The sequence below is a fragment of the Schistocerca cancellata genome, chromosome 2 (genome assembly GCF_023864275.1).
Source record: "Schistocerca cancellata isolate TAMUIC-IGC-003103 chromosome 2, iqSchCanc2.1, whole genome shotgun sequence".
Lineage (NCBI taxonomy): Eukaryota > Metazoa > Arthropoda > Insecta > Orthoptera > Acrididae > Schistocerca > Schistocerca cancellata.
In genome coordinates, this window is record NC_064627.1 from 955307494 (window position 1) to 955324833 (window position 17340).

A 17340-nucleotide genomic window follows, 5' to 3' on the forward strand; every position below is an offset into this window, starting at 1 on the left:
CTTGTAATAGCTAGTTGATAATCATGGGATTCTTAGCCTCCGTAGGTTAATGATAATTCTTCGAATTATCTTAAAATTGCTTGCTCTTACAGGCATTACTCGTTTAATGTGCTATATAGGTCACATAGTCGCACCAATATTCAGCCGTTTCATAGACGTCTCGTTATTTACACAAACGTAGGAACTAAATCCCTGAGCCTATCACTGCTACTTCCTCGGCGAGAAACGCTTATTACAGAAAATTTAGACTAAACGAAGGTTCCACCGAGATTCGAACTCGGATCGCTGGATTCAGAGTCCAGAGTGCTAACCGTTACACCATGGAACCAGACAGGAGCATGGGACTCGTAAATACACTTAGCAGTACTCTGACATAATTCAGACACTTCCTACTTGCATTTTTTAACCTAATTGATACGATCGAGCATTATAAAACTTAATCTGGGCAATGTTTGCAGTTGCAGCCGATGGCTGCATTTCTGTGCGTCTATATGGCCGCGCTGAGTAGCTGTGTGTGGAAACGAAAGACAGGGACGGAGCTAAAGCAATCAGTACGAATAACAAAGTAAGCAGAGCCTCTGGTAGCTCAGTTGGTAGAGCGGTGGACTGTAGTGGAGGATTCACAGTTATCCATAGGTCGCTGGTTCAAATCCGGCCCAGAGGACTGTTTTTCTAATCTCACGAGCAAAGAGGCTCCAGAGCATGCCCACTCGGTCAGAACCTCCCTATGTTTTAAACCTATTTTAAAGGAAATTCATTTGCTCAGCTTGTAATAGCTAGTTGATAATCATGGGATTCTTAGCCTCCGTAGGTTAATGATAATTCTTCGAATTATCTTAAAATTGCTTGCTCTTACAGGCATTACTCGTTTAATGTGCTATATAGGTCACATAGTCGCACCAATATTCAGCCGTTTCATAGACGTCTCGTTATTTACACAAACGTAGGAACTAAATCCCTGAGCCTATCACTGCTACTTCCTCGGCGAGAAACGCTTATTACAGAAAATTTAGACTAAACGAAGGTTCCACCGAGATTCGAACTCGGATCGCTGGATTCAGAGTCCAGAGTGCTAACCGTTACACCATGGAACCAGACAGGAGCATGGGACTCGTAAATACACTTAGCAGTACTCTGACATAATTCAGACACTTCCTACTTGCATTTTTTAACCTAATTGATACGATCGAGCATTATAAAACTTAATCTGGGCAATGTTTGCAGTTGCAGCCGATGGCTGCATTTCTGTGCGTCTATATGGCCGCGCTGAGTAGCTGTGTGTGGAAACGAAAGACAGGGACGGAGCTAAAGCAATCAGTACGAATAACAAAGTAAGCAGAGCCTCTGGTAGCTCAGTTGGTAGAGCGGTGGACTGTAGTGGAGGATTCACAGTTATCCATAGGTCGCTGGTTCAAATCCGGCCCAGAGGACTGTTTTTCTAATCTCACGAGCAAAGAGGCTCCAGAGCATGCCCACTCGGTCAGAACCTCCCTATGTTTTAAACCTATTTTAAAGGAAATTCATTTGCTCAGCTTGTAATAGCTAGTTGATAATCATGGGATTCTTAGCCTCCGTAGGTTAATGATAATTCTTCGAATTATCTTAAAATTGCTTGCTCTTACAGGCATTACTCGTTTAATGTGCTATATAGGTCACATAGTCGCACCAATATTCAGCCGTTTCATAGACGTCTCGTTATTTACACAAACGTAGGAACTAAATCCCTGAGCCTATCACTGCTACTTCCTCGGCGAGAAACGCTTATTACAGAAAATTTAGACTAAACGAAGGTTCCACCGAGATTCGAACTCGGATCGCTGGATTCAGAGTCCAGAGTGCTAACCGTTACACCATGGAACCAGACAGGAGCATGGGACTCGTAAATACACTTAGCAGTACTCTGACATAATTCAGACACTTCCTACTTGCATTTTTTAACCTAATTGATACGATCGAGCATTATAAAACTTAATCTGGGCAATGTTTGCAGTTGCAGCCGATGGCTGCATTTCTGTGCGTCTATATGGCCGCGCTGAGTAGCTGTGTGTGGAAACGAAAGACAGGGACGGAGCTAAAGCAATCAGTACGAATAACAAAGTAAGCAGAGCCTCTGGTAGCTCAGTTGGTAGAGCGGTGGACTGTAGTGGAGGATTCACAGTTATCCATAGGTCGCTGGTTCAAATCCGGCCCAGAGGACTGTTTTTCTAATCTCACGAGCAAAGAGGCTCCAGAGCATGCCCACTCGGTCAGAACCTCCCTATGTTTTAAACCTATTTTAAAGGAAATTCATTTGCTCAGCTTGTAATAGCTAGTTGATAATCATGGGATTCTTAGCCTCCGTAGGTTAATGATAATTCTTCGAATTATCTTAAAATTGCTTGCTCTTACAGGCATTACTCGTTTAATGTGCTATATAGGTCACATAGTCGCACCAATATTCAGCCGTTTCATAGACGTCTCGTTATTTACACAAACGTAGGAACTAAATCCCTGAGCCTATCACTGCTACTTCCTCGGCGAGAAACGCTTATTACAGAAAATTTAGACTAAACGAAGGTTCCACCGAGATTCGAACTCGGATCGCTGGATTCAGAGTCCAGAGTGCTAACCGTTACACCATGGAACCAGACAGGAGCATGGGACTCGTAAATACACTTAGCAGTACTCTGACATAATTCAGACACTTCCTACTTGCATTTTTTAACCTAATTGATACGATCGAGCATTATAAAACTTAATCTGGGCAATGTTTGCAGTTGCAGCCGATGGCTGCATTTCTGTGCGTCTATATGGCCGCGCTGAGTAGCTGTGTGTGGAAACGAAAGACAGGGACGGAGCTAAAGCAATCAGTACGAATAACAAAGTAAGCAGAGCCTCTGGTAGCTCAGTTGGTAGAGCGGTGGACTGTAGTGGAGGATTCACAGTTATCCATAGGTCGCTGGTTCAAATCCGGCCCAGAGGACTGTTTTTCTAATCTCACGAGCAAAGAGGCTCCAGAGCATGCCCACTCGGTCAGAACCTCCCTATGTTTTAAACCTATTTTAAAGGAAATTCATTTGCTCAGCTTGTAATAGCTAGTTGATAATCATGGGATTCTTAGCCTCCGTAGGTTAATGATAATTCTTCGAATTATCTTAAAATTGCTTGCTCTTACAGGCATTACTCGTTTAATGTGCTATATAGGTCACATAGTCGCACCAATATTCAGCCGTTTCATAGACGTCTCGTTATTTACACAAACGTAGGAACTAAATCCCTGAGCCTATCACTGCTACTTCCTCGGCGAGAAACGCTTATTACAGAAAATTTAGACTAAACGAAGGTTCCACCGAGATTCGAACTCGGATCGCTGGATTCAGAGTCCAGAGTGCTAACCGTTACACCATGGAACCAGACAGGAGCATGGGACTCGTAAATACACTTAGCAGTACTCTGACATAATTCAGACACTTCCTACTTGCATTTTTTAACCTAATTGATACGATCGAGCATTATAAAACTTAATCTGGGCAATGTTTGCAGTTGCAGCCGATGGCTGCATTTCTGTGCGTCTATATGGCCGCGCTGAGTAGCTGTGTGTGGAAACGAAAGACAGGGACGGAGCTAAAGCAATCAGTACGAATAACAAAGTAAGCAGAGCCTCTGGTAGCTCAGTTGGTAGAGCGGTGGACTGTAGTGGAGGATTCACAGTTATCCATAGGTCGCTGGTTCAAATCCGGCCCAGAGGACTGTTTTTCTAATCTCACGAGCAAAGAGGCTCCAGAGCATGCCCACTCGGTCAGAACCTCCCTATGTTTTAAACCTATTTTAAAGGAAATTCATTTGCTCAGCTTGTAATAGCTAGTTGATAATCATGGGATTCTTAGCCTCCGTAGGTTAATGATAATTCTTCGAATTATCTTAAAATTGCTTGCTCTTACAGGCATTACTCGTTTAATGTGCTATATAGGTCACATAGTCGCACCAATATTCAGCCGTTTCATAGACGTCTCGTTATTTACACAAACGTAGGAACTAAATCCCTGAGCCTATCACTGCTACTTCCTCGGCGAGAAACGCTTATTACAGAAAATTTAGACTAAACGAAGGTTCCACCGAGATTCGAACTCGGATCGCTGGATTCAGAGTCCAGAGTGCTAACCGTTACACCATGGAACCAGACAGGAGAATGGGACTCGTAAATACACTTAGCAGTACTCTGACATAATTCAGACACTTCCTACTTGCATTTTTTAACCTAATTGATACGATCGAGCATTATAAAACTTAATCTGGGCAATGTTTGCAGTTGCAGCCGATGGCTGCATTTCTGTGCGTCTATATGGCCGCGCTGAGTAGCTGTGTGTGGAAACGAAAGACAGGGACGGAGCTAAAGCAATCAGTACGAATAACAAAGTAAGCAGAGCCTCTGGTAGCTCAGTTGGTAGAGCGGTGGACTGTAGTGGAGGATTCACAGTTATCCATAGGTCGCTGGTTCAAATCCGGCCCAGAGGACTGTTTTTCTAATCTCACGAGCAAAGAGGCTCCAGAGCATGCCCACTCGGTCAGAACCTCCCTATGTTTTAAACCTATTTTAAAGGAAATTCATTTGCTCAGCTTGTAATAGCTAGTTGATAATCATGGGATTCTTAGCCTCCGTAGGTTAATGATAATTCTTCGAATTATCTTAAAATTGCTTGCTCTTACAGGCATTACTCGTTTAATGTGCTATATAGGTCACATAGTCGCACCAATATTCAGCCGTTTCATAGACGTCTCGTTATTTACACAAACGTAGGAACTAAATCCCTGAGCCTATCACTGCTACTTCCTCGGCGAGAAACGCTTATTACAGAAAATTTAGACTAAACGAAGGTTCCACCGAGATTCGAACTCGGATCGCTGGATTCAGAGTCCAGAGTGCTAACCGTTACACCATGGAACCATACAGGAGCATGGGACTCGTAAATACACTTAGCAGTACTCTGACATAATTCAGACACTTCCTACTTGCATTTTTTAACCTAATTGATACGATCGAGCATTATAAAACTTAATCTGGGCAATGTTTGCAGTTGCAGCCGATGGCTGCATTTCTGTGCGTCTATATGGCCGCGCTGAGTAGCTGTGTGTGGAAACGAAAGACAGGGACGGAGCTAAAGCAATCAGTACGAATAACAAAGTAAGCAGAGCCTCTGGTAGCTCAGTTGGTAGAGCGGTGGACTGTAGTGGAGGATTCACAGTTATCCATAGGTCGCTGGTTCAAATCCGGCCCAGAGGACTGTTTTTCTAATCTCACGAGCAAAGAGGCTCCAGAGCATGCCCACTCGGTCAGAACCTCCCTATGTTTTAAACCTATTTTAAAGGAAATTCATTTGCTCAGCTTGTAATAGCTAGTTGATAATCACGGGATTCTTAGCCTCCGTAGGTTAATGATAATTCTTCGAATTATCTTAAAATTGCTTGCTCTTACAGGCATTACTCGTTTAATGTGCTATATAGGTCACATAGTCGCACCAATATTCAGCCGTTTCATAGACGTCTCGTTATTTACACAAACGTAGGAACTAAATCCCTGAGCCTATCACTGCTACTTCCTCGGCGAGAAACGCTTATTACAGAAAATTTAGACTAAACGAAGGTTCCACCGAGATTCGAACTCGGATCGCTGGATTCAGAGTCCAGAGTGCTAACCGTTACACCATGGAACCAGACAGGAGCATGGGACTCGTAAATACACTTAGCAGTACTCTGACATAATTCAGACACTTCCTACTTGCATTTTTTAACCTAATTGATACGATCGAGCATTATAAAACTTAATCTGGGCAATGTTTGCAGTTGCAGCCGATGGCTGCATTTCTGTGCGTCTATATGGCCGCGCTGAGTAGCTGTGTGTGGAAACGAAAGACAGGGACGGAGCTAAAGCAATCAGTACGAATAACAAAGTAAGCAGAGCCTCTGGTAGCTCAGTTGGTAGAGCGGTGGACTGTAGTGGAGGATTCACAGTTATCCATAGGTCGCTGGTTCAAATCCGGCCCAGAGGACTGTTTTTCTAATCTCACGAGCAAAGAGGCTCCAGAGCATGCCCACTCGGTCAGAACCTCCCTATGTTTTAAACCTATTTTAAAGGAAATTCATTTGCTCAGCTTGTAATAGCTAGTTGATAATCACGGGATTCTTAGCCTCCGTAGGTTAATGATAATTCTTCGAATTATCTTAAAATTGCTTGCTCTTACAGGCATTACTCGTTTAATGTGCTATATAGGTCACATAGTCGCACCAATATTCAGCCGTTTCATAGACGTCTCGTTATTTACACAAACGTAGGAACTAAATCCCTGAGCCTATCACTGCTACTTCCTCGGCGAGAAACGCTTATTACAGAAAATTTAGACTAAACGAAGGTTCCACCGAGATTCGAACTCGGATCGCTGGATTCAGAGTCCAGAGTGCTAACCGTTACACCATGGAACCAGACAGGAGCATGGGACTCGTAAATACACTTAGCAGTACTCTGACATAATTCAGACACTTCCTACTTGCATTTTTTAACCTAATTGATACGATCGAGCATTATAAAACTTAATCTGGGCAATGTTTGCAGTTGCAGCCGATGGCTGCATTTCTGTGCGTCTATATGGCCGCGCTGAGTAGCTGTGTGTGGAAACGAAAGACAGGGACGGAGCTAAAGCAATCAGTACGAATAACAAAGCAAGCAGAGCCTCTGGTAGCTCAGTTGGTAGAGCGGTGGACTGTAGTGGAGGATTCACAGTTATCCATAGGTCGCTGGTTCAAATCCGGCCCAGAGGACTGTTTTTCTAATCTCACGAGCAAAGAGGCTCCAGAGCATGCCCACTCGGTCAGAACCTCCCTATGTTTTAAACCTATTTTAAAGGAAATTCATTTGCTCAGCTTGTAATAGCTAGTTGATAATCATGGGATTCTTAGCCTCCGTAGGTTAATGATAATTCTTCGAATTATCTTAAAATTGCTTGCTCTTACAGGCATTACTCGTTTAATGTGCTATATAGGTCACATAGTCGCACCAATATTCAGCCGTTTCATAGACGTCTCGTTATTTACACAAACGTAGGAACTAAATCCCTGAGCCTATCACTGCTACTTCCTCGGCGAGAAACGCTTATTACAGAAAATTTAGACTAAACGAAGGTTCCACCGAGATTCGAACTCGGATCGCTGGATTCAGAGTCCAGAGTGCTAACCGTTACACCATGGAACCAGACAGGAGCATGGGACTCGTAAATACACTTAGCAGTACTCTGACATAATTCAGACACTTCCTACTTGCATTTTTTAACCTAATTGATACGATCGAGCATTATAAAACTTAATCTGGGCAATGTTTGCAGTTGCAGCCGATGGCTGCATTTCTGTGCGTCTATATGGCCGCGCTGAGTAGCTGTGTGTGGAAACGAAAGACAGGGACGGAGCTAAAGCAATCAGTACGAATAACAAAGCAAGCAGAGTCTCTGGTAGCTCAGTTGGTAGAGCGGTGGACTGTAGTGGAGGATTCACAGTTATCCATAGGTCGCTGGTTCAAATCCGGCCCAGAGGACTGTTTTTCTAATCTCACGAGCAAAGAGGCTCCAGAGCATGCCCACTCGGTCAGAACCTCCCTATGTTTTAAACCTATTTTAAAGGAAATTCATTTGCTCAGCTTGTAATAGCTAGTTGATAATCATGGGATTCTTAGCCTCCGTAGGTTAATGATAATTCTTCGAATTATCTTAAAATTGCTTGCTCTTACAGGCATTACTCGTTTAATGTGCTATATAGGTCACATAGTCGCACCAATATTCAGCCGTTTCATAGACGTCTCGTTATTTACACAAACGTAGGAACTAAATCCCTGAGCCTATCACTGCTACTTCCTCGGCGAGAAACGCTTATTACAGAAAATTTAGACTAAACGAAGGTTCCACCGAGATTCGAACTCGGATCGCTGGATTCAGAGTCCAGAGTGCTAACCGTTACACCATGGAACCAGACAGGAGCATGGGACTCGTAAATACACTTAGCAGTACTCTGACATAATTCAGACACTTCCTACTTGCATTTTTTAACCTAATTGATACGATCGAGCATTATAAAACTTAATCTGGGCAATGTTTGCAGTTGCAGCCGATGGCTGCATTTCTGTGCGTCTATATGGCCGCGCTGAGTAGCTGTGTGTGGAAACGAAAGACAGGGACGGAGCTAAAGCAATCAGTACGAATAACAAAGTAAGCAGAGCCTCTGGTAGCTCAGTTGGTAGAGCGGTGGACTGTAGTGGAGGATTCACAGTTATCCATAGGTCGCTGGTTCAAATCCGGCCCAGAGGACTGTTTTTCTAATCTCACGAGCAAAGAGGCTCCAGAGCATGCCCACTCGGTCAGAACCTCCCTATGTTTTAAACCTATTTTAAAGGAAATTCATTTGCTCAGCTTGTAATAGCTAGTTGATAATCATGGGATTCTTAGCCTCCGTAGGTTAATGATAATTCTTCGAATTATCTTAAAATTGCTTGCTCTTACAGGCATTACTCGTTTAATGTGCTATATAGGTCACATAGTCGCACCAATATTCAGCCGTTTCATAGACGTCTCGTTATTTACACAAACGTAGGAACTAAATCCCTGAGCCTATCACTGCTACTTCCTCGGCGAGAAACGCTTATTACAGAAAATTTAGACTAAACGAAGGTTCCACCGAGATTCGAACTCGGATCGCTGGATTCAGAGTCCAGAGTGCTAACCGTTACACCATGGAACCAGACAGGAGCATGGGACTCGTAAATACACTTAGCAGTACTCTGACATAATTCAGACACTTCCTACTTGCATTTTTTAACCTAATTGATACGATCGAGCATTATAAAACTTAATCTGGGCAATGTTTGCAGTTGCAGCCGATGGCTGCATTTCTGTGCGTCTATATGGCCGCGCTGAGTAGCTGTGTGTGGAAACGAAAGACATGGACGGAGCTAAAGCAATCAGTACGAATAACAAAGTAAGCAGAGCCTCTGGTAGCTCAGTTGGTAGAGCGGTGGACTGTAGTGGAGGATTCACAGTTATCCATAGGTCGCTGGTTCAAATCCGGCCCAGAGGACTGTTTTTCTAACCTCACGAGCAAAGAGGCTCCAGAGCATGCCCACTCGGTCAGAACCTCCCTATGTTTTAAACCTATTTTAAAGGAAATTCATTTGCTCAGCTTGTAGTAGCTAGTTGATAATCATGGGATTCTTAGCCTCCGTAGGTTAATGATAATTCTTCGAATTATCTTAAAATTGCTTGCTCTTACAGGCATTACTCGTTTAATGTGCTATATAGGTCACATAGTCGCACCAATATTCAGCCGTTTCATAGACGTCTCGTTATTTACACAAACGTAGGAACTAAATCCCTGAGCCTATCACTGCTACTTCCTCGGCGAGAAACGCTTATTACAGAAAATTTAGACTAAACGAAGGTTCCACCGAGATTCGAACTCGGATCGCTGGATTCAGAGTCCAGAGTGCTAACCGTTACACCATGGAACCAGACAGGAGCATGGGACTCGTAAATACACTTAGCAGTACTCTGACATAATTCAGACACTTCCTACTTGCATTTTTTAACCTAATTGATACGATCGAGCATTATAAAACTTAATCTGGGCAATGTTTGCAGTTGCAGCCGATGGCTGCATTTCTGTGCGTCTATATGGCCGCGCTGAGTAGCTGTGTGTGGAAACGAAAGACAGGGACGGAGCTAAAGCAATCAGTACGAATAACAAAGTAAGCAGAGCCTCTGGTAGCTCAGTTGGTAGAGCGGTGGACTGTAGTGGAGGATGCACAGTTATCCATAGGTCGCTGGTTCAAATCCGGCCCAGAGGACTGTTTTTCTAACCTCACGAGCAAAGAGGCTCCAGAGCATGCCCACTCGGTCAGAACCTCCCTATGTTTTAAACCTATTTTAAAGGAAATTCATTTGCTCAGCTTGTAATAGCTAGTTGATAATCATGGGATTCTTAGCCTCCGTAGGTTAATGATAATTCTTCGAATTATCTTAAAATTGCTTGCTCTTACAGGCATTACTCGTTTAATGTGCTATATAGGTCACATAGTCGCACCAATATTCAGCCGTTTCATAGACGTCTCGTTATTTACACAAACGTAGGAACTAAATCCCTGAGCCTATCACTGCTACTTCCTCGGCGAGAAACGCTTATTACAGAAAATTTAGACTAAACGAAGGTTCCACCGAGATTCGAACTCGGATCGCTGGATTCAGAGTCCAGAGTGCTAACCGTTACACCATGGAACCAGACAGGAGCATGGGACTCGTAAATACACTTAGCAGTACTCTGACATAATTCAGACACTTCCTACTTGCATTTTTTAACCTAATTGATACGATCGAGCATTATAAAACTTAATCTGGGCAATGTTTGCAGTTGCAGCCGATGGCTGCATTTCTGTGCGTCTATATGGCCGCGCTGAGTAGCTGTGTGTGGAAACGAAAGACAGGGACGGAGCTAAAGCAATCAGTACGAATAACAAAGTAAGCAGAGCCTCTGGTAGCTCAGTTGGTAGAGCGGTGGACTGTAGTGGAGGATTCACAGTTATCCATAGGTCGCTGGTTCAAATCCGGCCCAGAGGACTGTTTTTCTAATCTCACGAGCAAAGAGGCTCCAGAGCATGCCCACTCGGTCAGAACCTCCCTATGTTTTAAACCTATTTTAAAGGAAATTCATTTGCTCAGCTTGTAATAGCTAGTTGATAATCATGGGATTCTTAGCCTCCGTAGGTTAATGATAATTCTTCGAATTATCTTAAAATTGCTTGCTCTTACAGGCATTACTCGTTTAATGTGCTATATAGGTCACATAGTCGCACCAATATTCAGCCGTTTCATAGACGTCTCGTTATTTACACAAACGTAGGAACTAAATCCCTGAGCCTATCACTGCTACTTCCTCGGCGAGAAACGCTTATTACAGAAAATTTAGACTAAACGAAGGTTCCACCGAGATTCGAACTCGGATCGCTGGATTCAGAGTCCAGAGTGCTAACCGTTACACCATGGAACCAGACAGGAGCATGGGACTCGTAAATACACTTAGCAGTACTCTGACATAATTCAGACACTTCCTACTTGCATTTTTTAACCTAATTGATACGATCGAGCATTATAAAACTTAATCTGGGCAATGTTTGCAGTTGCAGCCGATGGCTGCATTTCTGTGCGTCTATATGGCCGCGCTGAGTAGCTGTGTGTGGAAACGAAAGACAGGGACGGAGCTAAAGCAATCAGTACGAATAACAAAGTAAGCAGAGCCTCTGGTAGCTCAGTTGGTAGAGCGGTGGACTGTAGTGGAGGATTCACAGTTATCCATAGGTCGCTGGTTCAAATCCGGCCCAGAGGACTGTTTTTCTAATCTCACGAGCAAAGAGGCTCCAGAGCATGCCCACTCGGTCAGAACCTCCCTATGTTTTAAACCTATTTTAAAGGAAATTCATTTGCTCAGCTTGTAATAGCTAGTTGATAATCATGGGATTCTTAGCCTCCGTAGGTTAATGATAATTCTTCGAATTATCTTAAAATTGCTTGCTCTTACAGGCATTACTCGTTTAATGTGCTATATAGGTCACATAGTCGCACCAATATTCAGCCGTTTCATAGACGTCTCGTTATTTACACAAACGTAGGAACTAAATCCCTGAGCCTATCACTGCTACTTCCTCGGCGAGAAACGCTTATTACAGAAAATTTAGACTAAACGAAGGTTCCACCGAGATTCGAACTCGGATCGCTGGATTCAGAGTCCAGAGTGCTAACCGTTACACCATGGAACCAGGCAGGAGCATGGGACTCGTAAATACACTTAGCAGTACTCTGACATAATTCAGACACTTCCTACTTGCATTTTTTAACCTAATTGATACGATCGAGCATTATAAAACTTAATCTGGGCAATGTTTGCAGTTGCAGCCGATGGCTGCATTTCTGTGCGTCTATATGGCCGCGCTGAGTAGCTGTGTGTGGAAACGAAAGACAGGGACGGAGCTAAAGCAATCAGTACGAATAACAAAGTAAGCAGAGCCTCTGGTAGCTCAGTTGGTAGAGCGGTGGACTGTAGTGGAGGATTCACAGTTATCCATAGGTCGCTGGTTCAAATCCGGCCCAGAGGACTGTTTTTCTAATCTCACGAGCAAAGAGGCTCCAGAGCATGCCCACTCGGTCAGAACCTCCCTATGTTTTAAACCTATTTTAAAGGAAATTCATTTGCTCAGCTTGTAATAGCTAGTTGATAATCATGGGATTCTTAGCCTCCGTAGGTTAATGATAATTCTTCGAATTATCTTAAAATTGCTTGCTCTTACAGGCATTACTCGTTTAATGTGCTATATAGGTCACATAGTCGCACCAATATTCAGCCGTTTCATAGACGTCTCGTTATTTACACAAACGTAGGAACTAAATCCCTGAGCCTATCACTGCTACTTCCTCGGCGAGAAACGCTTATTACATTAAATTTAGACTAAACGAAGGTTCCACTGAGATTCGAACTCGGATCGCTGGATTCAGAGTCCAGAGTGCTAACCGTTACACCATGGAACCAGACAGGAGCATGGGACTCGTAAATACACTTAGCAGTACTCTGACATAATTCAGACACTTCCTACTTGCATTTTTTAACCTAATTGATACGATCGAGCATTATAAAACTTAATCTGGGCAATGTTTGCAGTTGCAGCCGATGGCTGCATTTCTGTGCGTCTATATGGCCGCGCTGAGTAGCTGTGTGTGGAAACGAAAGACAGGGACGGAGCTAAAGCAATCAGTACGAATAACAAAGTAAGCAGAGCCTCTGGTAGCTCAGTTGGTAGAGCGGTGGACTGTAGTGGAGGATTCACAGTTATCCATAGGTCGCTGGTTCAAATCCGGCCCAGAGGGCTGTTTTTCTAATCTCACGAGCAAAGAGGCTCCAGAGCATGCCCACTCGGTCAGAACCTCCCTATGTTTTAAACCTATTTTAAAGGAAATTCATTTGCTCAGCTTGTAATAGCTAGTTGATAATCATGGGATTCTTAGCCTCCGTAGGTTAATGATAAATCTTCGAATTATCTTAAAATTGCTTGCTCTTACAGGCATTACTCGTTTAATGTGCTATATAGGTCACATAGTCGCACCAATATTCAGCCGTTTCATAGACGTCTCGTTATTTACACAAACGTAGGAACTAAATCCCTGAGCCTATCACTGCTACTTCCTCGGCGAGAAACGCTTATTACAGAAAATTTAGACTAAACGAAGGTTCCACCGAGATTCGAACTCGGATCGCTGGAATCAGAGTCCAGAGTGCTAACCGTTACACCATGGAACCAGACAGGAGCATGGGACTCGTAAATACACTTAGCAGTACTCTGACATAATTCAGACACTTCCTACTTGCATTTTTTAACCTAATTGATACGATCGAGCATTATAAAACTTAATCTGGGCAATGTTTGCAGTTGCAGCCGATGGCTGCATTTCTGTGCGTCTATATGGCCGCGCTGAGTAGCTGTGTGTGGAAACGAAAGACAGGGACGGAGCTAAAGCAATCAGTACGAATAACAAAGTAAGCAGAGCCTCTGGTAGCTCAGTTGGTAGAGCGGTGGACTGTAGTGGAGGATTCACAGTTATCCATAGGTCGCTGGTTCAAATCCGGCCCAGAGGACTGTTTTTCTAATCTCACGAGCAAAGAGGCTCCAGAGCATGCCCACTCGGTCAGAACCTCGCTATGTTTTAAACCTATTTTAAAGGAAATTCATTTGCTCAGCTTGTAATAGCTAGTTGATAATCATGGGATTCTTAGCCTCCGTAGGTTAATGATAAATCTTCGAATTATCTTAAAATTGCTTGCTCTTACAGGCATTACTCGTTTAATGTGCTATATAGGTCACATAGTCGCACCAATATTCAGCCGTTTCATAGACGTCTCGTTATTTACACAAACGTAGGAACTAAATCCCTGAGCCTATCACTGCTACTTCCTCGGCGAGAAACGCTTATTACAGAAAATTTAGACTAAACGAAGGTTCCACCGAGATTCGAACTCGGATCGCTGGATTCAGAGTCCAGAGTGCTAACCGTTACACCATGGAACCAGACAGGAGCATGGGACTCGTAAATACACTTAGCAGTACTCTGACATAATTCAGACACTTCCTACTTGCATTTTTTAACCTAATTGATACGATCGAGCATTATAAAACTTAATCTGGGCAATGTTTGCAGTTGCAGCCGATGGCTGCATTTCTGTGCGTCTATATGGCCGCGCTGAGTAGCTGTGTGTGGAAACGAAAGACAGGGACGGAGCTAAAGCAATCAGTACGAATAACAAAGTAAGCAGAGCCTCTGGTAGCTCAGTTGGTAGAGCGGTGGACTGTAGTGGAGGATTCACAGTTATCCATAGGTCGCTGGTTCAAATCCGGCCCAGAGGACTGTTTTTCTAATCTCACGAGCAAAGAGGCTCCAGAGCATGCCCACTCGGTCAGAACCTCCCTATGTTTTAAACCTATTTTAAAGGAAATTCATTTGCTCAGCTTGTAATAGCTAGTTGATAATCATGGGATTCTTAGCCTCCGTAGGTTAATGATAAATCTTCGAATTATCTTAAAATTGCTTGCTCTTACAGGCATTACTCGTTTAATGTGCTATATAGGTCACATAGTCGCACCAATATTCAGCCGTTTCATAGACGTCTCGTTATTTACACAAACGTAGGAACTAAATCCCTGAGCCTATCACTGCTACTTCCTCGGCGAGAAACGCTTATTACAGAAAATTTAGACTAAACGAAGGTTCCACCGAGATTCGAACTCGGATCGCTGGATTCAGAGTCCAGAGTGCTAACCGTTACACCATGGAACCAGACAGGAGCATGGGACTCGTAAATACACTTAGCAGTACTCTGACATAATTCAGACACTTCCTACTTGCATTTTTTAACCTAATTGATACGATCGAGCATTATAAAACTTAATCTGGGCAATGTTTGCAGTTGCAGCCGATGGCTGCATTTCTGTGCGTCTATATGGCCGCGCTGAGTAGCTGTGTGTGGAAACGAAAGACAGGGACGGAGCTAAAGCAATCAGTACGAATAACAAAGTAAGCAGAGCCTCTGGTAGCTCAGTTGGTAGAGCGGTGGACTGTAGTGGAGGATTCACAGTTATCCATAGGTCGCTGGTTCAAATCCGGCCCAGAGGACTGTTTTTCTAATCTCACGAGCAAAGAGGCTCCAGAGCATGCCCACTCGGTCAGAACCTCCCTATGTTTTAAACCTATTTTAAAGGAAATTCATTTGCTCAGCTTGTAATAGCTAGTTGATAATCATGGGATTCTTAGCCTCCGTAGGTTAATGATAAATCTTCGAATTATCTTAAAATTGCTTGCTCTTACAGGCATTACTCGTTTAATGTGCTATATAGGTCACATAGTCGCACCAATATTCAGCCGTTTCATAGACGTCTCGTTATTTACACAAACGTAGGAACTAAATCCCTGAGCCTATCACTGCTACTTCCTCGGCGAGAAACGCTTATTACAGAAAATTTAGACTAAACGAAGGTTCCACCGAGATTCGAACTCGGATCGCTGGAATCAGAGTCCAGAGTGCTAACCGTTACACCATGGAACCAGACAGGAGCATGGGACTCGTAAATACACTTAGCAGTACTCTGACATAATTCAGACACTTCCTACTTGCATTTTTTAACCTAATTGATACGATCGAGCATTATAAAACTTAATCTGGGCAATGTTTGCAGTTGCAGCCGATGGCTGCATTTCTGTGCGTCTATATGGCCGCGCTGAGTAGCTGTGTGTGGAAACGAAAGACAGGGACGGAGCTAAAGCAATCAGTACGAATAACAAAGTAAGCAGAGCCTCTGGTAGCTCAGTTGGTAGAGCGGTGGACTGTAGTGGAGGATTCACAGTTATCCATAGGTCGCTGGTTCAAATCCGGCCCAGAGGACTGTTTTTCTAATCTCACGAGCAAAGAGGCTCCAGAGCATGCCCACTCGGTCAGAACCTCCCTATGTTTTAAACCTATTTTAAAGGAAATTCATTTGCTCAGCTTGTAATAGCTAGTTGATAATCATGGGATTCTTAGCCTCCGTAGGTTAATGATAAATCTTCGAATTATCTTAAAATTGCTTGCTCTTACAGGCATTACTCGTTTAATGTGCTATATAGGTCACATAGTCGCACCAATATTCAGCCGTTTCATAGACGTCTCGTTATTTACACAAACGTAGGAACTAAATCCCTGAGCCTATCACTGCTACTTCCTCGGCGAGAAACGCTTATTACAGAAAATTTAGACTAAACGAAGGTTCCACCGAGATTCGAACTCGGATCGCTGGATTCAGAGTCCAGAGTGCTAACCGTTACACCATGGAACCAGACAGGAGCATGGGACTCGTAAATACACTTAGCAGTACTCTGACATAATTCAGACACTTCCTACTTGCATTTTTTAACCTAATTGATACGATCGAGCATTATAAAACTTAATCTGGGCAATGTTTGCAGTTGCAGCCGATGGCTGCATTTCTGTGCGTCTATATGGCCGCGCTGAGTAGCTGTGTGTGGAAACGAAAGACAGGGACGGAGCTAAAGCAATCAGTACGAATAACAAAGTAAGCAGAGCCTCTGGTAGCTCAGTTGGTAGAGCGGTGGACTGTAGTGGAGGATTCACAGTTATCCATAGGTCGCTGGTTCAAATCCGGCCCAGAGGACTGTTTTTCTAATCTCACGAGCAAAGAGGCTCCAGAGCATGCCCACTCGGTCAGAACCTCCCTATGTTTTAAACCTATTTTAAAGGAAATTCATTTGCTCAGCTTGTAATAGCTAGTTGATAATCATGGGATTCTTAGCCTCCGTAGGTTAATGATAAATCTTCGAATTATCTTAAAATTGCTTGCTCTTACAGGCATTACTCGTTTAATGTGCTATATAGGTCACATAGTCGCACCAATATTCAGCCGTTTCATAGACGTCTCGTTATTTACACAAACGTAGGAACTAAATCCCTGAGCCTATCACTGCTACTTCCTCGGCGAGAAACGCTTATTACAGAAAATTTAGACTAAACGAAGGTTCCACCGAGATTCGAACTCGGATCGCTGGAATCAGAGTCCAGAGTGCTAACCGTTACACCATGGAACCAGACAGGAGCATGGGACTCGTAAATACACTTAGCAGTACTCTGACATAATTCAGACACTTCCTACTTGCATTTTTTAACCTAATTGATACGATCGAGCATTATAAAACTTAATCTGGGCAATGTTTGCAGTTGCAGCCGATGGCTGCATTTCTGTGCGTC

General features: G+C 43.4%; 45 non-coding genes across 45 annotated transcripts; 22 read left to right on the top strand and 23 right to left on the bottom strand.

Moving 5' to 3' along the window:
• Positions 1 to 256: 256 nt before the first annotated feature.
• Positions 257 to 328, bottom strand: Trnaq-cug (transfer RNA glutamine (anticodon CUG)). Its single transcript has one exon. It is a non-coding gene; the product is annotated as a tRNA-Gln (tRNA).
• Positions 329 to 575: 247 nt separating this feature from the next.
• Trnay-gua (transfer RNA tyrosine (anticodon GUA)) lies at positions 576 to 664 on the top strand. Its single transcript is given in 2 exon segments — positions 576 to 612; positions 629 to 664. It is a non-coding gene; the product is annotated as a tRNA-Tyr (tRNA).
• Positions 665 to 1022: 358 nt separating this feature from the next.
• On the bottom strand, positions 1023 to 1094 carry Trnaq-cug (transfer RNA glutamine (anticodon CUG)). Its single transcript has one exon. It is a non-coding gene; the product is annotated as a tRNA-Gln (tRNA).
• Positions 1095 to 1341: 247 nt separating this feature from the next.
• Trnay-gua (transfer RNA tyrosine (anticodon GUA)) lies at positions 1342 to 1430 on the top strand. The gene is given in 2 exon segments: positions 1342 to 1378; positions 1395 to 1430. It is a non-coding gene; the product is annotated as a tRNA-Tyr (tRNA).
• Positions 1431 to 1788: 358 nt separating this feature from the next.
• Trnaq-cug (transfer RNA glutamine (anticodon CUG)) lies at positions 1789 to 1860 on the bottom strand. The gene has a single exon. It is a non-coding gene; the product is annotated as a tRNA-Gln (tRNA).
• Positions 1861 to 2107: 247 nt separating this feature from the next.
• Positions 2108 to 2196, top strand: Trnay-gua (transfer RNA tyrosine (anticodon GUA)). Its single transcript is given in 2 exon segments — positions 2108 to 2144; positions 2161 to 2196. It is a non-coding gene; the product is annotated as a tRNA-Tyr (tRNA).
• A 358-nt stretch (positions 2197 to 2554) lies between these two features.
• Positions 2555 to 2626, bottom strand: Trnaq-cug (transfer RNA glutamine (anticodon CUG)). The gene has a single exon. It is a non-coding gene; the product is annotated as a tRNA-Gln (tRNA).
• Positions 2627 to 2873: 247 nt separating this feature from the next.
• On the top strand, positions 2874 to 2962 carry Trnay-gua (transfer RNA tyrosine (anticodon GUA)). Its single transcript is given in 2 exon segments — positions 2874 to 2910; positions 2927 to 2962. It is a non-coding gene; the product is annotated as a tRNA-Tyr (tRNA).
• A 358-nt stretch (positions 2963 to 3320) lies between these two features.
• Trnaq-cug (transfer RNA glutamine (anticodon CUG)) lies at positions 3321 to 3392 on the bottom strand. The gene has a single exon. It is a non-coding gene; the product is annotated as a tRNA-Gln (tRNA).
• A 247-nt stretch (positions 3393 to 3639) lies between these two features.
• On the top strand, positions 3640 to 3728 carry Trnay-gua (transfer RNA tyrosine (anticodon GUA)). The gene is given in 2 exon segments: positions 3640 to 3676; positions 3693 to 3728. It is a non-coding gene; the product is annotated as a tRNA-Tyr (tRNA).
• Positions 3729 to 4086: 358 nt separating this feature from the next.
• On the bottom strand, positions 4087 to 4158 carry Trnaq-cug (transfer RNA glutamine (anticodon CUG)). Its single transcript has one exon. It is a non-coding gene; the product is annotated as a tRNA-Gln (tRNA).
• Positions 4159 to 4405: 247 nt separating this feature from the next.
• Trnay-gua (transfer RNA tyrosine (anticodon GUA)) lies at positions 4406 to 4494 on the top strand. The gene is given in 2 exon segments: positions 4406 to 4442; positions 4459 to 4494. It is a non-coding gene; the product is annotated as a tRNA-Tyr (tRNA).
• Positions 4495 to 4852: 358 nt separating this feature from the next.
• Positions 4853 to 4924, bottom strand: Trnaq-cug (transfer RNA glutamine (anticodon CUG)). Its single transcript has one exon. It is a non-coding gene; the product is annotated as a tRNA-Gln (tRNA).
• A 247-nt stretch (positions 4925 to 5171) lies between these two features.
• Trnay-gua (transfer RNA tyrosine (anticodon GUA)) lies at positions 5172 to 5260 on the top strand. Its single transcript is given in 2 exon segments — positions 5172 to 5208; positions 5225 to 5260. It is a non-coding gene; the product is annotated as a tRNA-Tyr (tRNA).
• A 358-nt stretch (positions 5261 to 5618) lies between these two features.
• Positions 5619 to 5690, bottom strand: Trnaq-cug (transfer RNA glutamine (anticodon CUG)). Its single transcript has one exon. It is a non-coding gene; the product is annotated as a tRNA-Gln (tRNA).
• Positions 5691 to 5937: 247 nt separating this feature from the next.
• Trnay-gua (transfer RNA tyrosine (anticodon GUA)) lies at positions 5938 to 6026 on the top strand. The gene is given in 2 exon segments: positions 5938 to 5974; positions 5991 to 6026. It is a non-coding gene; the product is annotated as a tRNA-Tyr (tRNA).
• Positions 6027 to 6384: 358 nt separating this feature from the next.
• Positions 6385 to 6456, bottom strand: Trnaq-cug (transfer RNA glutamine (anticodon CUG)). Its single transcript has one exon. It is a non-coding gene; the product is annotated as a tRNA-Gln (tRNA).
• A 247-nt stretch (positions 6457 to 6703) lies between these two features.
• Trnay-gua (transfer RNA tyrosine (anticodon GUA)) lies at positions 6704 to 6792 on the top strand. The gene is given in 2 exon segments: positions 6704 to 6740; positions 6757 to 6792. It is a non-coding gene; the product is annotated as a tRNA-Tyr (tRNA).
• Positions 6793 to 7150: 358 nt separating this feature from the next.
• On the bottom strand, positions 7151 to 7222 carry Trnaq-cug (transfer RNA glutamine (anticodon CUG)). The gene has a single exon. It is a non-coding gene; the product is annotated as a tRNA-Gln (tRNA).
• A 247-nt stretch (positions 7223 to 7469) lies between these two features.
• Trnay-gua (transfer RNA tyrosine (anticodon GUA)) lies at positions 7470 to 7558 on the top strand. The gene is given in 2 exon segments: positions 7470 to 7506; positions 7523 to 7558. It is a non-coding gene; the product is annotated as a tRNA-Tyr (tRNA).
• Positions 7559 to 7916: 358 nt separating this feature from the next.
• On the bottom strand, positions 7917 to 7988 carry Trnaq-cug (transfer RNA glutamine (anticodon CUG)). The gene has a single exon. It is a non-coding gene; the product is annotated as a tRNA-Gln (tRNA).
• Positions 7989 to 8235: 247 nt separating this feature from the next.
• Positions 8236 to 8324, top strand: Trnay-gua (transfer RNA tyrosine (anticodon GUA)). The gene is given in 2 exon segments: positions 8236 to 8272; positions 8289 to 8324. It is a non-coding gene; the product is annotated as a tRNA-Tyr (tRNA).
• A 358-nt stretch (positions 8325 to 8682) lies between these two features.
• On the bottom strand, positions 8683 to 8754 carry Trnaq-cug (transfer RNA glutamine (anticodon CUG)). Its single transcript has one exon. It is a non-coding gene; the product is annotated as a tRNA-Gln (tRNA).
• Positions 8755 to 9001: 247 nt separating this feature from the next.
• Trnay-gua (transfer RNA tyrosine (anticodon GUA)) lies at positions 9002 to 9090 on the top strand. Its single transcript is given in 2 exon segments — positions 9002 to 9038; positions 9055 to 9090. It is a non-coding gene; the product is annotated as a tRNA-Tyr (tRNA).
• Positions 9091 to 9448: 358 nt separating this feature from the next.
• Trnaq-cug (transfer RNA glutamine (anticodon CUG)) lies at positions 9449 to 9520 on the bottom strand. Its single transcript has one exon. It is a non-coding gene; the product is annotated as a tRNA-Gln (tRNA).
• A 247-nt stretch (positions 9521 to 9767) lies between these two features.
• Positions 9768 to 9856, top strand: Trnay-gua (transfer RNA tyrosine (anticodon GUA)). The gene is given in 2 exon segments: positions 9768 to 9804; positions 9821 to 9856. It is a non-coding gene; the product is annotated as a tRNA-Tyr (tRNA).
• Positions 9857 to 10214: 358 nt separating this feature from the next.
• Positions 10215 to 10286, bottom strand: Trnaq-cug (transfer RNA glutamine (anticodon CUG)). The gene has a single exon. It is a non-coding gene; the product is annotated as a tRNA-Gln (tRNA).
• A 247-nt stretch (positions 10287 to 10533) lies between these two features.
• On the top strand, positions 10534 to 10622 carry Trnay-gua (transfer RNA tyrosine (anticodon GUA)). The gene is given in 2 exon segments: positions 10534 to 10570; positions 10587 to 10622. It is a non-coding gene; the product is annotated as a tRNA-Tyr (tRNA).
• Positions 10623 to 10980: 358 nt separating this feature from the next.
• Positions 10981 to 11052, bottom strand: Trnaq-cug (transfer RNA glutamine (anticodon CUG)). The gene has a single exon. It is a non-coding gene; the product is annotated as a tRNA-Gln (tRNA).
• A 247-nt stretch (positions 11053 to 11299) lies between these two features.
• Trnay-gua (transfer RNA tyrosine (anticodon GUA)) lies at positions 11300 to 11388 on the top strand. Its single transcript is given in 2 exon segments — positions 11300 to 11336; positions 11353 to 11388. It is a non-coding gene; the product is annotated as a tRNA-Tyr (tRNA).
• A 358-nt stretch (positions 11389 to 11746) lies between these two features.
• Trnaq-cug (transfer RNA glutamine (anticodon CUG)) lies at positions 11747 to 11818 on the bottom strand. The gene has a single exon. It is a non-coding gene; the product is annotated as a tRNA-Gln (tRNA).
• A 247-nt stretch (positions 11819 to 12065) lies between these two features.
• Positions 12066 to 12154, top strand: Trnay-gua (transfer RNA tyrosine (anticodon GUA)). Its single transcript is given in 2 exon segments — positions 12066 to 12102; positions 12119 to 12154. It is a non-coding gene; the product is annotated as a tRNA-Tyr (tRNA).
• A 358-nt stretch (positions 12155 to 12512) lies between these two features.
• Positions 12513 to 12584, bottom strand: Trnaq-cug (transfer RNA glutamine (anticodon CUG)). The gene has a single exon. It is a non-coding gene; the product is annotated as a tRNA-Gln (tRNA).
• Positions 12585 to 12831: 247 nt separating this feature from the next.
• Positions 12832 to 12920, top strand: Trnay-gua (transfer RNA tyrosine (anticodon GUA)). The gene is given in 2 exon segments: positions 12832 to 12868; positions 12885 to 12920. It is a non-coding gene; the product is annotated as a tRNA-Tyr (tRNA).
• Positions 12921 to 13278: 358 nt separating this feature from the next.
• On the bottom strand, positions 13279 to 13350 carry Trnaq-cug (transfer RNA glutamine (anticodon CUG)). The gene has a single exon. It is a non-coding gene; the product is annotated as a tRNA-Gln (tRNA).
• A 247-nt stretch (positions 13351 to 13597) lies between these two features.
• Positions 13598 to 13686, top strand: Trnay-gua (transfer RNA tyrosine (anticodon GUA)). The gene is given in 2 exon segments: positions 13598 to 13634; positions 13651 to 13686. It is a non-coding gene; the product is annotated as a tRNA-Tyr (tRNA).
• A 358-nt stretch (positions 13687 to 14044) lies between these two features.
• On the bottom strand, positions 14045 to 14116 carry Trnaq-cug (transfer RNA glutamine (anticodon CUG)). Its single transcript has one exon. It is a non-coding gene; the product is annotated as a tRNA-Gln (tRNA).
• A 247-nt stretch (positions 14117 to 14363) lies between these two features.
• Positions 14364 to 14452, top strand: Trnay-gua (transfer RNA tyrosine (anticodon GUA)). Its single transcript is given in 2 exon segments — positions 14364 to 14400; positions 14417 to 14452. It is a non-coding gene; the product is annotated as a tRNA-Tyr (tRNA).
• Positions 14453 to 14810: 358 nt separating this feature from the next.
• On the bottom strand, positions 14811 to 14882 carry Trnaq-cug (transfer RNA glutamine (anticodon CUG)). The gene has a single exon. It is a non-coding gene; the product is annotated as a tRNA-Gln (tRNA).
• A 247-nt stretch (positions 14883 to 15129) lies between these two features.
• On the top strand, positions 15130 to 15218 carry Trnay-gua (transfer RNA tyrosine (anticodon GUA)). The gene is given in 2 exon segments: positions 15130 to 15166; positions 15183 to 15218. It is a non-coding gene; the product is annotated as a tRNA-Tyr (tRNA).
• Positions 15219 to 15576: 358 nt separating this feature from the next.
• On the bottom strand, positions 15577 to 15648 carry Trnaq-cug (transfer RNA glutamine (anticodon CUG)). Its single transcript has one exon. It is a non-coding gene; the product is annotated as a tRNA-Gln (tRNA).
• Positions 15649 to 15895: 247 nt separating this feature from the next.
• Positions 15896 to 15984, top strand: Trnay-gua (transfer RNA tyrosine (anticodon GUA)). The gene is given in 2 exon segments: positions 15896 to 15932; positions 15949 to 15984. It is a non-coding gene; the product is annotated as a tRNA-Tyr (tRNA).
• Positions 15985 to 16342: 358 nt separating this feature from the next.
• Positions 16343 to 16414, bottom strand: Trnaq-cug (transfer RNA glutamine (anticodon CUG)). The gene has a single exon. It is a non-coding gene; the product is annotated as a tRNA-Gln (tRNA).
• A 247-nt stretch (positions 16415 to 16661) lies between these two features.
• Trnay-gua (transfer RNA tyrosine (anticodon GUA)) lies at positions 16662 to 16750 on the top strand. The gene is given in 2 exon segments: positions 16662 to 16698; positions 16715 to 16750. It is a non-coding gene; the product is annotated as a tRNA-Tyr (tRNA).
• Positions 16751 to 17108: 358 nt separating this feature from the next.
• On the bottom strand, positions 17109 to 17180 carry Trnaq-cug (transfer RNA glutamine (anticodon CUG)). Its single transcript has one exon. It is a non-coding gene; the product is annotated as a tRNA-Gln (tRNA).
• Between the last annotated feature and the right edge of the window lie 160 nt (positions 17181 to 17340).